Consider the following 12,168-nt stretch of genomic DNA (forward strand, 5'->3'; position numbering starts at 1 on the left):
AGAGCGTCGCCCCCTGGTGGGCGTGCCGGGTGGATCCCAGTCGGGCGCATGCGGGAGTCTGTCTGACTGAAAAATAAAAAAAAATAAAAAAGAGAGAGAGAGGTTAAAAAGAACATATTTCTAAACTGACCATCTTGATGTAAAAAACAAAATGTTTGGGAGGGCAAGGGGTGAAGAGATGACAAAAAGTGAGATTTCATTTGGACCACTGGGCCTACTACTCTAAGATTCTACTAGGGCTTAAGATAGAGTCCCACCTTTCCATCCACCCATCCATCCATCCATCCACCTATCCATCCATCCATCCACCTATCCATCCTTCCATCCACCCAACCACCCATCCATCCATCCATCCATCCACCTATCCATCCTTCCATCCATCCATCCACCTATCCATCCTTCCATCCACCCAACCACCCATCCATGCATCCATCCATCCATCCACCTATCCATCCTTCCATCCATCCATCCATCCATCCATCCATCCATCCACCTATCCATCCTTCCATCCACCCAACCACCCATCCATCCATCCATCCATCCATCCACCTATCCATCCTTCCATCCATCCATCCATCCATCCACCTATCCATCCTTCCATCCACCCAACCACCCATCCATGCATCCATCCACCTATCTATCCTTCCATCCACCCAACCACCCATCCATCCATTCATTCACCTATCCACCCTTCCATCCACCCAACCACCCATCCATCCATCCATCCACCTATCCATCCTTCCATCCATCCATCCATCCATCCATCCACCTATCCATCCTTCCATCCACCCAACCACCCATCCATGCATCCATCCATCCATCCACCTATCCATCCTTCCATCCATCCATCCATTCACCCAACCACCCATCCATCCATCCATTCACCTATCCATCCTTCCATTCACCCAACCACCCATCCATCCATCCATCCACCTATCCATCCTTCCATCCATCCATCCATGCATCCATCCACCTATCCATCCTTCCATCCATCCATTCACCTATCCATCCTTCCATCCACCTATCCATCCTTCCATCCATCCATCCATCCATCCATCCATTCACCCAACCACCCATCCATCCATCCATTCACCTATCCATCCATCCATCCATCCATCCATCCATTCGCCTATCCATCCTTCCATCCACCCAACCACCCATCCATCCATCCATCCACCTATCCATCCTTCCATCCACCCAACCACCAATTCCTTCCATCCATCCACCTATCCATCCTTCCATCTACCCAACCACCCATCCATCCACCCTTTCAGTCACCAAAGTTTTACTGAGAACCTACTAGGAATCAGGCAACAATTCAGGAACTGGGACAATAACACTGAACAAAACAAGAAGGCCCTTCTCCCTCTGGGTTTCCAGTGCAGCAGTGGGGACAGACCAGACACCAGGAGAGGAGCAAGTCCCCGGACAGCTGCCTGCATCACACACCACAACGCCCTGGGAATCTCCTCCACAGGAAGTAAACCCGAGTCACCTCACTGCTGCTATCATCACGGATCAGCTGTAAAAACAAACGAGGGTGTCTTCTACGGAAACGCTGAGGGTGCCGAGGCACATTCCAACAGGGCCCAGTGATCTGAGGGCAAATACCACAGGCAATGTTTTCATGACAAAAGCTTTATTTTGTCATCGCTTCTCTCCTCGATTTAAATATGTAGACGTGCGTGGGTCCACACGTATCAAGATTCAAGTATTTCTATGTAAATTTTGTATTCAAAATCCTCTTCCTGACTTCAGGTGATTGCATGTTTCGAGCCCATATGTAGCAATAATCTCTGTTCCGAATCAAAGGCAAGGATGTCTCCCCCCCCCCCATGCTCACAGCCCCTCCTTCCTCCCGCCCTCTAGCCCTAAGAACCCACAGTCAACTTGCCTTCAGAGCTGAGTGGTATCGAGGGCAGAGACGATTTCTTCGTGTGCGTGTCCTCCTGTGAAGGTTTCTGGGGCTGGGGGGGGGGGAACTGGGGGGGGGGGGCTGCCACATCACAAAGGCACCGGGAGAGGAGGACAGCCCTCCCCACTTCGACTTGAGTGTGTAATTGTTTGAATACATCTCGCCCACACTACAATAATGTCATCCTTGGTTGACACAGATTGTAAAGCCCTTTGAAAAGGTGGAATGTTATCAATCAGGCGCGTGATTATAATGGGATCTAAGTGTTAGAAGATAAGATTGAGGCCCTCGCCGGGGCCAGGCTGTGTGACAGTGAGGCAGGGGGAGAGAGAGAGGTGAGAGGCTGGATTTCACCAGGAAATGGGGTGCTGGGTGCAGCCACCATCCTCACGCCTTCCCTTCCCAAATCAGGCGTCCCAGGAAGCGCCACGGCGGTGGACCTCCGACTTCAGTTCCCCCACACCCCGAAGTATCAGCTGAGTTCCCGTCACACTAGACCGGCGGTTCTCAAAGGAGGGTGAGCGTGGGCCCCGGGGTGCATGTGGTCGTTTCTGGGGACGGTTTTGGTTGTCACAATAAGGACAGGGGTCCACTGCCAGCACCCAGTGGACAGAGGCCACAGGTGCAGCTAAACAGCCTCCAGTGTCCAGCACGTCCCCACAGCCAACCATCGCCCGGCCGGAACTGTGCGCAGCGCGGAGGCTCGGAAACCCCGCGGGGAGACAGCCTGGGTCAGGAAGGGCCACTTCCAGAAAGGGGTTCGAAGCTGTTTCCACTGGCGTGGCCGTCCCACCTCCCCCACCCCCACAACCACTAAGTGACCAGCGCAGGTGGGCGACGGCAGAGAGGATAAAACAGGCCAGAGAAGAAAGAGAGCTTTGAGCCAAACGACTCAGCCTTGCGCCCTTTCATCTGCAACACACCTTCCCGACCCGCGTCTGCAGGGACCGGAAACCCAGCAAGTTTGTTTTTCTTCGAGGCGCACGACGCGGGCCGCACAGAAACGCCCACGGTCTCTCCCTGGTGGATCCGCTGGACTGCCGGCCGGCTGACCCCCGCCCCGCCCCCGAGGAATCGCTGCGCTGCCTCCGCACATCAGACTCGCCCACGGAGCCCAATCACGGGGCCCGGATTAGCGAGGCGAAGAATTGTGAATTTCATTAAATATGTTAAAGGGTGGGGGGGATCAGCTTTGAAAAATAGTAATCCTGTCTTTCAACAAAAATATTATAGGAAGCTATGAATTTGGTAGATCCGAATAGGAAGTTGGTGCATGTTTGACTAAGGTGATATAATGGCACACTATTATTAGATCACATTAATCATTACTGTGCCAACCGGGCTGACAGCCCACTGAAAAGGATTGAAAGGCCTAGTAATGGATATAAATTACCCATTGTGTGATAAAAGGATTTTTACTAAGAAGGTAAGAATAAAACAGCAAATTTCTAATATAACTGTTGTGTAAAAACCCAAATAGGAGTAATCCGTGGTCAGTAATACCCACAAAACCAGAGTAAGCACTTTCTCAAACAAGATCAAGTCACAATAAAATATATGCATATATAAAATATATATTTTTTATATATATATATTCGGTACTATGTAAAATTAATTTCTGAGTGTATAATTCTGCCCTCAGGTCCCCCTGGTGTACGCTGTGACCTCGGAGGCCCAGGGTCAGGAGGAGAAGGCTCGGCTCACGAGATCTGGGGGTGAGTTTACAGACACAGCCCGGGATTGTCTCAGAGGAGGAGGTGCGGACATCAGACTGCCCCTCCGTTTGTGTTTTAGGTTTTTATCAGTGCCGGTGCCAGGAAGATACTCCATTCCTGAGACTGTGCTCTTGGGTCGGTCTGAGGGGACAAGCACAGAGCCTGGGCCAGGTTTCCCCCAGAACCGGGCCGGGCCACGGAGCCACCGCTGAGTGCCGGGGAAACCAAGCCCAGGCATGTGGAGGGGCGGGCACCTGGCTTTGGGCAACAGCCCCACCAGCTACCAGTTCTCCTTCCAGATGTTGGCCGGTGGTGGACAGCAACTCAAAGGTATCACACAAGAGAGAAAGAAGTCGACCCACTGGTGTTCCCGTTCTGAGACTTTCTTGAGCCTGGGATGACATCACCCAACCCAGAGCCCCGGGCCGGATCCCGGAGAACTGGAGCACAGAAGCTTCCGCACCACAGCACCTCCGTGCGGGAGCCACAGGGGGAGCTGTCACCTAGCGCAGGGCCACCACCCAGGGGGCGCAGCCTGGCAGAGCCACAGGGAGAGCTGTCACCCAGCACAGGGCCACCACCCAGGGGGCGCAGGGCCACCACCCAGGGGGCGCAGCCTGGCAGAGCCACAGGGAGAGCTGTCACTCAGCGCAGGGCCACCACCCAGGGGGCACAGCCTGGCAGAGCCACAGGGGGAGCTGTCACCTAGCGCAGGGCCACCACCCAGGGGGCGCAGCCTGGCAGAGCCACAGGGGGAGCTGTCACCTAGCGCAGGGCCACCACCCAGGGGGCGCAGCCTGGCAGAGCCACAGGGGGAGCTGTCACCTAGCGCAGGGCCACCACCCAGGGGGCGCAGCCTGGCAGAGCCACAGGGAGAGCTGTCACTCAGCGCAGGGCCACCACCCAGGGGGCACAGCCTGGCAGAGCCACAGGGAGAGCTGTCACCCAGCACAGGGCCACCACCCAGGGGGCGCAGCCCAGCGGAGCCACAGGGGGAGCTGTCACCCAGCGCAGGGCCACCACTCAGGGGTGCAGCCTGGCAGAGCCACAGGAGGAGCTGTCACCCAGGGGCGCAGGGCCACCACCCAGGGGTGCAGCCTGGTGGAGCCACAGGGGGAGCTGTCACCCAGCGCAGGGCCACCACCCAGGGGCGCAGCCTGGCGGAGCCACAGGGAGAGCTGTCACCCAGCACAGGGCCACCACCCAGGGGGTGCAGCCTGGCGGAGCCACAAGGGGAGCCGTCACCCAGCGCAGGGCCACCACCAAGGGGCGCAGCCTGGCAGAGCCACAGGGGGAGCCGTCACCCAGCGCAGGGCCACCACCCAGGGGGCGCAGGGCCACCACCCAGGGGCGCAGCCTGGCGGAGACACAGGGAGAGCTGTCACCCAGCACAGGGCCACCACCCAGGGGCGCAGCCTGGCGGAGCCACAGGGGGAGCTGTCACCCAGCGCAGGGCCACCACCCCTGGCTCCCCACAGACTCACAGACACCACGCCAACCAGCGACAAAGCGGTGTTCCTTACCGGCCGGTCCTAAAGCAGCGAAGCTCCCTCCCGGCTGGAGGACGCTCTGAAAGCCATGTGGGGCGGGAGCTGCAAAAACAAGACCTGTTAGAGACCCTCAGTGTGGACGCGCCCACTTCCACCAGACAGGCACACGGCCGCCATCCAGGGAGCACGGGGCTGGGCTAGTGAGAGTCCAAAACATTGCACAGCCCCCTGACCCAACTCACTGAGCAGTTAGAATTAAAAACAAAAAAAAAGACCTGTGTGATCTTAGCTGCAATAAAGCAAATTTGCTTGTTTTTTTTTAATGAAAATTGCCACCTGCAGAAAGAGTGGGGGCGGGGCCCCTGGACACGCCTTCTCAGGATGGAGCAGTGGAAATAAGAGCAAAGAAGGCTCTCTCCCTCCCTTGCCCTCTTTTTGGAATTTAAAAGTGAGGAATTGAGGGGAGCCCTCACAGGGTCTGTTTTTCCCCCCAACTCACAGAGCTCCCTAGAGAAAACCACCATTCCACCCAAATTTCAACAGGCCACGCCCACTCGGGGCCCAGGGCGGCTCTCTGCTGGCCCACACCAGGAATCTGCAAGGGGCCCGGGCTCAGGAGTGTCGTGTGCCATCCAAGTCCCCTCTCCTGAGCCAAGACCGGGAGAGCAGCCCTATGAGATGAGGGCCCGCAGGGAGTGCCCACACGCCACTCCCTGTGCTCACCAGTGGCTCAGAGCTGTGGGTGGGGGTCATCCAGGTCCAGCCCTGACCTGTGATCTGCAGCCCACGTGGCCCAGAGCCATTCGGAACCAATGCTGTTTTGACGTGTGACCAAAGGGCTTTGCTAGGACAAGCAGAAGTCCCCTCCTGCTGGGCAGCATCTCACTGGCCCTGACGTTGTACACTGTGACAGTCCAGAGCAGAGTTCTGGGAGGGGTGTCCACAGTGCAGGAGCCTGAAGATATGTTTGGAGAGCCCACAGGGGCAGCCCGGGCCCCAGACACTGAGCAGCGGACCCCTGGGTAGCAACACTCCATCCAGCTCCAAGACGGATTTCTGGCCACCCAGGAGGCGCCTTGCTGAGGGCGACTTCTCTCTGAGTGTAACAGGGACACCGCTGTCGCAGACAACGTGTGACCTGCCTATCTCGAGACGGGATGCAGAAGTTCACCTCTCCGCCCCCGGTAACAAGGGCGGATATCCTGAATCCCCCTTCCCTTCTGTCCTTGTCAGGCCATTATCTTCTGCATTTTGTTTTCTCTGTATCTTTTCACATCAGAACCTAGAGTGGAATCCCCAGTGCTCAAAGCTGTGTGTTCCCAGGTTCCGACCCAGCACGGCGACTCCAGACAAACCTTTCAGTTTCAGGTTCCTTGAATCTTGGGGGCAGAGCGCAGGAGGTGGGGGACAGACCATGGGTTTTATGTCCAAGCTACTTGCCAGGAGCTGTTCACATAGAAGCTTCGCAGATTTCAATGACGAGAGAACATGGGGAGCCTCAGGCGGGGAAGCCCCTCCCCCCACCAGCTGTCCTCAGACCATGAGGAGAACGTCACCGTCCACTGCCACCTGCACGCAGGGCAGTGACAGGAGCTTCCATGGCCTCGGCCAGCCGAGGCTCCGGCACGCTCTGCGACGGTGACGGTGCTGGGACCCTCCCTCTGGTGGGCTTCCCTGACCGACTGGGGCGCATCCCAAGGGGGCTGGCCCCGAGCAAGGTGAGCGCCTCGAGCTTCCTGCGGGACAGCAGAGGCCCCAGAGCAGAGAGCAAACCCGGCTCATGCCACAGGCTAGCTTCCTGGCCAGTCTAAATGGGGGGGGGGTTCCTGGTGACCGCTGCCATCCCGGTCCCGCAGGTCAGCAGAGGGGATGCACCCCGACACAGAGGGAGGTGGGGAAGCAGCAGCCTGGCGGCTCTGTCTTCACCCAATGAGAGCAGCTCTTGGTGCGAACCAGCAGCTTGCATGTGGAGATGGCACCGTGACGTGGCCGGGCACCAGGCCGGGAGGGCACAGGAGCTAGTCCAGGTGTATGAGGGCCCCGGGAACAGGGATAGAGGCCAGGAGAGGGCCAAGGCTCAGAGACCTGATGTAAAAGGGGGGGGTCATCTTGGAAGAAGTCCAGTGGCTGTGATGTCAGAGGAGAGAAGGCAGACAGTGCCCACTGCCGAGACACTTGTAAGGCAGGGAGGGCGGGGCGGGGGCTTTGAGGAGCAGTGGGGAGGACAGGGAATCACAGGACACAGACAGAAAGCGGAAGTGGGACAGGGCCCAAGCAGCTCCAGCCACCCCAGCACACAGTGGGCCCACCCCCAGCATCCCTGTGAATAAAGGGGAGGGGAGCTCATGTGGGCCCCCACCAGGAGACAAGGGCCCCCTCCAGAGCCGTCCCAGGGGAGGGACATTGGAGCTCAGCGCAGAGAGCTTCCCTGGGCGGGGCCCGGTCCCCGTGCTCAAGCCCAAGGGGCCGATGGAGGAGGGGCTGGTGTGTCAGGAGATGAGCAGAGGGGTTGCTCCCGTTGCCGGGGCCTCTGCGATGAGCCCCGAGTTAAATGCAAAGGCCCCTCCTCTAGGTCAGCGTGGTGCTCCCAGGCCACACCGTGACCACCAGAAGGCCACATGAGTAACAAGGGGTGGTACCATTTGCTGAGGGCCTACCAGGCACCATGCCAAGCAAAGCTCCTGGTCACCTCCCAGCAGCTGGAGAGAGGGCCGGGTCCTGCTCACCTCGGAGAGAGGGCCTGGAGCCCAGTGCATGCTGGGTGGGCAGGAGGAAGGGGTGCAGGAAGGAGAGAAGGAAGAAGGGAAAGATGGAAAGATGGGGTAGAAGAAAGGAAGGATGAGAGGGAGGGAGGAAGGGAGGGAGGGAGGGAGGGAGGGAGGGAGGGAGGGAGGAGGAACAGAGGACAGGTTGGTTCAATCGTCCCCCCCACTCCACATTCTGCCCCAGAGGCGCCCCTGCAGGAGGACAGGCAGAGGATTGCTGTCCCCGGGGTCACCCGGAGGCCCAGCAGGGCTGCCTGCTGAGGGTTCTGGGCAGCTGGGAGCCAGATAAGTGCTTTTCTTCCAGGAAACAGTTAGGAAAGAAGGACTCAGAGGGACAGCCAGCCAGTCTCCTCAGCCCCGGGCCCAGGAAAGGTGTGGCCGACAGGTGACACGTCGGGAGAAAGGACCCAGTCGTGTGGCCAGACCTCTGAACCTCGCTCTCCTGAGCAGCGGGCTCTCCTGGGTCCAGGGGGTGTGGGAAGGGGAGGAGTCGAGCCTCTTCTCCAGGGTGTACCCTCCAGGCCACCACACCCCTTTCCTGGTTCTACCTGTCCCAGCCCAGCCCCACCAGGGACAAGGACCCTGCCAAAGCACTAGGACTCCTCACACTGCACCCAGTTCAGTTCCTAAGCAGAGTAATCCTCACTTTCTCTAGGAATGCAGAGGGGTAGACATGGCCCTAAATGACACAGCCAAGGCCCCCCCAAATTCCCAGTGGGAGAGGGTCCCTGAAGGGGAAAGTGACTCGGGAAAGAACAGGGAGCGTCGGGGGGCAGGTCTCCCACTCAGCCCTCAGCTGCCAGGTGCCGCCTGCACGCCAGGCTCCCCCAAGGGTCTGGGGACCTGGCAGCACACGCTGTCTACACCGGGGAGGAGCTTAGGTGTTAGTGAGCAGCTTCAAAGGAGAGATAGTAGATGTAACAGCGTCAGAGAGTAATATACTCTAAGAAGAAACATAAAGCCAGGGAAATGATGGACGGCCACAGAGACTATTTCAGGTAAGGCAGTCAGAGACGGCCTCTCTAGAACCATGACCTCCGACAAGAGACCAGAACAAAGTGATGGAGTGAGCCCCTGTGCAAATCCTGGGAGAGTACTTGACACATTGAGCAGACAGCAAGTGCAAAGGCCCTGGGGTAGAAAGAAGGTGCATTCAACGAGCAACAAGAAGCTCCATGTGGCCAGGACATGGGTGGCAAACGGGGAAATGGGAGAGAATGGTCTGCCTGGGACCCACGTACCTGGTCAGTCATGGCAAGAACCCTGGACTTTATTCTGAGCCGTTGGCCTAGAGATAGCAAATGACACTCCCGTGGGGGCATATCTTTCCTGTGCAAACCAAACTACCCATGGCCCATGCCCAATCACACTCTGTCCAGTGCTTACACTCCAGGCTACTGTCCCCTGCCCTTGTCTCCCCCAGGACAGCCACCTGACTAGAGATAGCCCCTATGCCCAGAGCCAGCTAAAATTACCCAAACAACCAATCCCGAGCCCACTCACCTGCTTGCTCGCTCTTGCCCAGGCCCCTCCCAGCTCCTGTCTACTAACTCCTCCCTGGTGCCCCCCCTTGGGGATTGTAACAACCTGTCTTCTCAATGGTCACTGTCTCCTGATCCGCTGGCCTCACCACACACTTGCTCTCGGGTCACCTGGGAACCACTGCCCGCTTTCTGGAGGGGGAGTTATGCCCACTGAGAAAGGCCCGCCCTCCCACTTCTGACAGCATGGAAGCTTCAGGGGCGGTCACCCCAACAGCCACCAAGTGCCTGAGCAGAGAGGGAGCTCAACGTCAGCCGTTCCCTCCTCAGCCCCATCAGCCCACTCATTGGGGTCCCACCGCGGGGCCGTCACGCTCGGGACTCGTGCTCCCGTGTGTGCATACACACGTGTTGGGGTGGGGGTGCCACCTTGACACTGAACTAGTTAGTGTTTCGCGGAGTGCACAGGGCTGCCCAGACATGCTTCCCAGGGAAAGCTCTCCTTTCACCGTGAAACAAAGGTAACTGTGATGCGGACGCTACCCGAGATCTCGATCTGAGAGCCTTTAGGACGCAGAGGCATCAGTGGCTCGGAACCTGAGCCCCGCGGTACCAGGCCAGGTGCCAGGATGGCAGAAGAGAGCCGGGGGCTTCCCCCGCCAGTGACCGACCCTGTGCATCTATTTTTTACATGCGTTAGCACAGGAAAAAAAAAAAAAAAAGGCCAAGCCGCTCAGAGCCAATCAAATTACGCCCCTGTCTCTTTAATAAACAAATCCATGTGCACATTAACAGTGTTGAAAATTCAATTTAAACTCTTTGTCTGTTGCTGCTTACTCTAAAGATGGTCTTTCTTAAACACCAGAACACCAAGGAGTCGTTAGTGCTCTCTCTTCATTACTTCAAAAAACCAATCATTAGACACCAGAGTATATACGTAATTAGAAAATCACTTCCTTTGCAATCCAAGCTAAGTAGTTTACATACTGTAATTACAGGGACAAAATCAATTTTTAATCATTTCCCTGATTGGGCTCATCAGCTCTGTGGGAACATTGTAACCTGCTTGTTGTGCAAAAGCAACATCTGGGCTAAAACAATTACCCTTTGTTTGCTACAATATTCCTTAAATCTTTTTGCTTGCATGGAAAAAAAATGAAAACATGAAGACAAGATATTTGGATGTCTTTTTGTCCTTGATCAACATATTTCCGAAAGTCCTTCTGACGTGAGTGCCATGTTCCCCGGAATTTACGGTTTAACAGTACACATCCAAGGAGTGTATTTTTTTTTCAGTGAGATAAAAAGTATCTGATTGTTTTAAAGATCCATTCAGCTGCCTAATTGTTCCATAGCTAACACATGGTATTCAAAAACCCACACATTACAAAAGCTCATCTGTGTAATCATGGGCAACTATTATCGCGACGGTTTACACTTTTCTAATACAAATGAATGGATTTTATCAAAATTAAAAAAAAAAAAAAAGAAAAAGCTGAGTATGTGTGAAAAATAGTTGGTATGAATTGGCACGGCCGGGCTAAGCATTTTGTTCTCTTAATAGGAAGTGACCTCATTTACACTGGAGTAATAATTAGTACTGCTTCACTGACAGTTAAGAAAAAAAAACTTTCCCCGTATAATAAGGCAGCATCTCCTTTGTTAGAAGATCCAGATTGACTATTAACCCTTCCCGAGAAAGTCCAAGTTTCACTCCGCGTTCTGCGGGCCCGCACCGCCGCTGCGGCAAGGTAATCCTGGTTGTTTTGGAAACCGTGGTCTCTCCCCCCAGAATGCCAAGTTTCGCATGTGAGCTTTTAAAGTAACAATCGGAAACAGGCGGTGTCCCCTTTGAAGAGGCACGGGAAGCCCCCCCAGCATAAGAGCCCCAGGGGCCCCTGTGCCTCCTTCCCCCTCCCACCCCGGTGGCCCCGTCCTCCTGTCCTTTTGAAGTTTCTTGACTTTGATTTTTGCTTGCAAGTCCCCCAACCTACAATTAATTCATAGTCAAAACAGCCCAGAGAAGAAGAAGAGAGAGGGAAAGTGAAGGGAGAGGGGAGGCCTGGGAGCTGGTGACTCGTGCAGGCTGGCGGCATGGGACAGAGAGAGAACTCCCAGCCGCTGAGGAAGTGTGGACCAGGAGCCAGCCCGATTGGCTCACGGGTGCACACCTGCCTGTAAAGGGAGCTGCTCGCTCACAGAACCCTCTCTGAAAGCAGAAAGTGACAGGTGACAAGCATTGAGCACTTAGCACGGCCCAACCAGAGCTCCAAGTATCGACCGACCCTGCCTCTCCTCACCCTCGTGACAACGTGATGAGGGAGGGACTGTGACCACGTTCATTGATTGATGGAAACTGAGGCACGCGCCAGTAGCTAACCTGTCCAAGAGTAAGAGCTCACGGCTGTGATGGTGAGGTCTGCACCCAAGGGGGCTGGTCCCATGGCCCCTGCTGCGAGCCGCCCCTCGCCCCCCCCACACACAGCACTGGGAAACAGCGCCCCCGCAGCCTCAGAAAGCCTGCACCCGAGGCAGCCAAGCTTGTCATGTTGCTGCTCAGAGGCACCCCAGTCCCCTGGGACTGTGTCCTCAGGAGCACGCCTGGACCTTGACACTCTCCTGCCCTCATCCGAGGAGGGAGGTTCTGACTCAGGACAAGGCAACGGAGGACCCACCCTGGAGGCCAGTGTTCTTAGAGTGAGAAGCTCAGATCAGATGCTCAAGCCCAGTGCCAAGCAGCCAGGCAGCAAGCTACCATGCCAACAGTGCCAGAGCCCTAGTTCATCCAGGATGGGCACCCCA

At 56.2% G+C, this 12,168-nt stretch overlaps 1 protein-coding gene across 4 annotated transcripts in view; it reads right to left on the bottom strand.

The window, feature by feature from the left end:
- ZNF536 (zinc finger protein 536) overlaps window positions 1–12,168 on the bottom strand; it is a 409,759-nt gene that overhangs the window by 346,598 nt on the left and 50,993 nt on the right. Inside the window, exon 1 of one of the 4 annotated variants that reach the window (XM_066243746.1) lies at window positions 5,154–5,206. The exons of the other annotated variants lie outside the window; for them this stretch is intronic. The gene's annotated coding sequence lies outside the window, so the exon portion shown is untranslated. Of the gene's footprint in view, window positions 1–5,153; window positions 5,207–12,168 lie in introns of those variants that run through there. 4 annotated transcript variants of the gene reach the window in all.

This window comes from Saccopteryx bilineata, chromosome 9 (assembly GCF_036850765.1).
Source record: "Saccopteryx bilineata isolate mSacBil1 chromosome 9, mSacBil1_pri_phased_curated, whole genome shotgun sequence".
NCBI lineage: Eukaryota > Metazoa > Chordata > Mammalia > Chiroptera > Emballonuridae > Saccopteryx > Saccopteryx bilineata.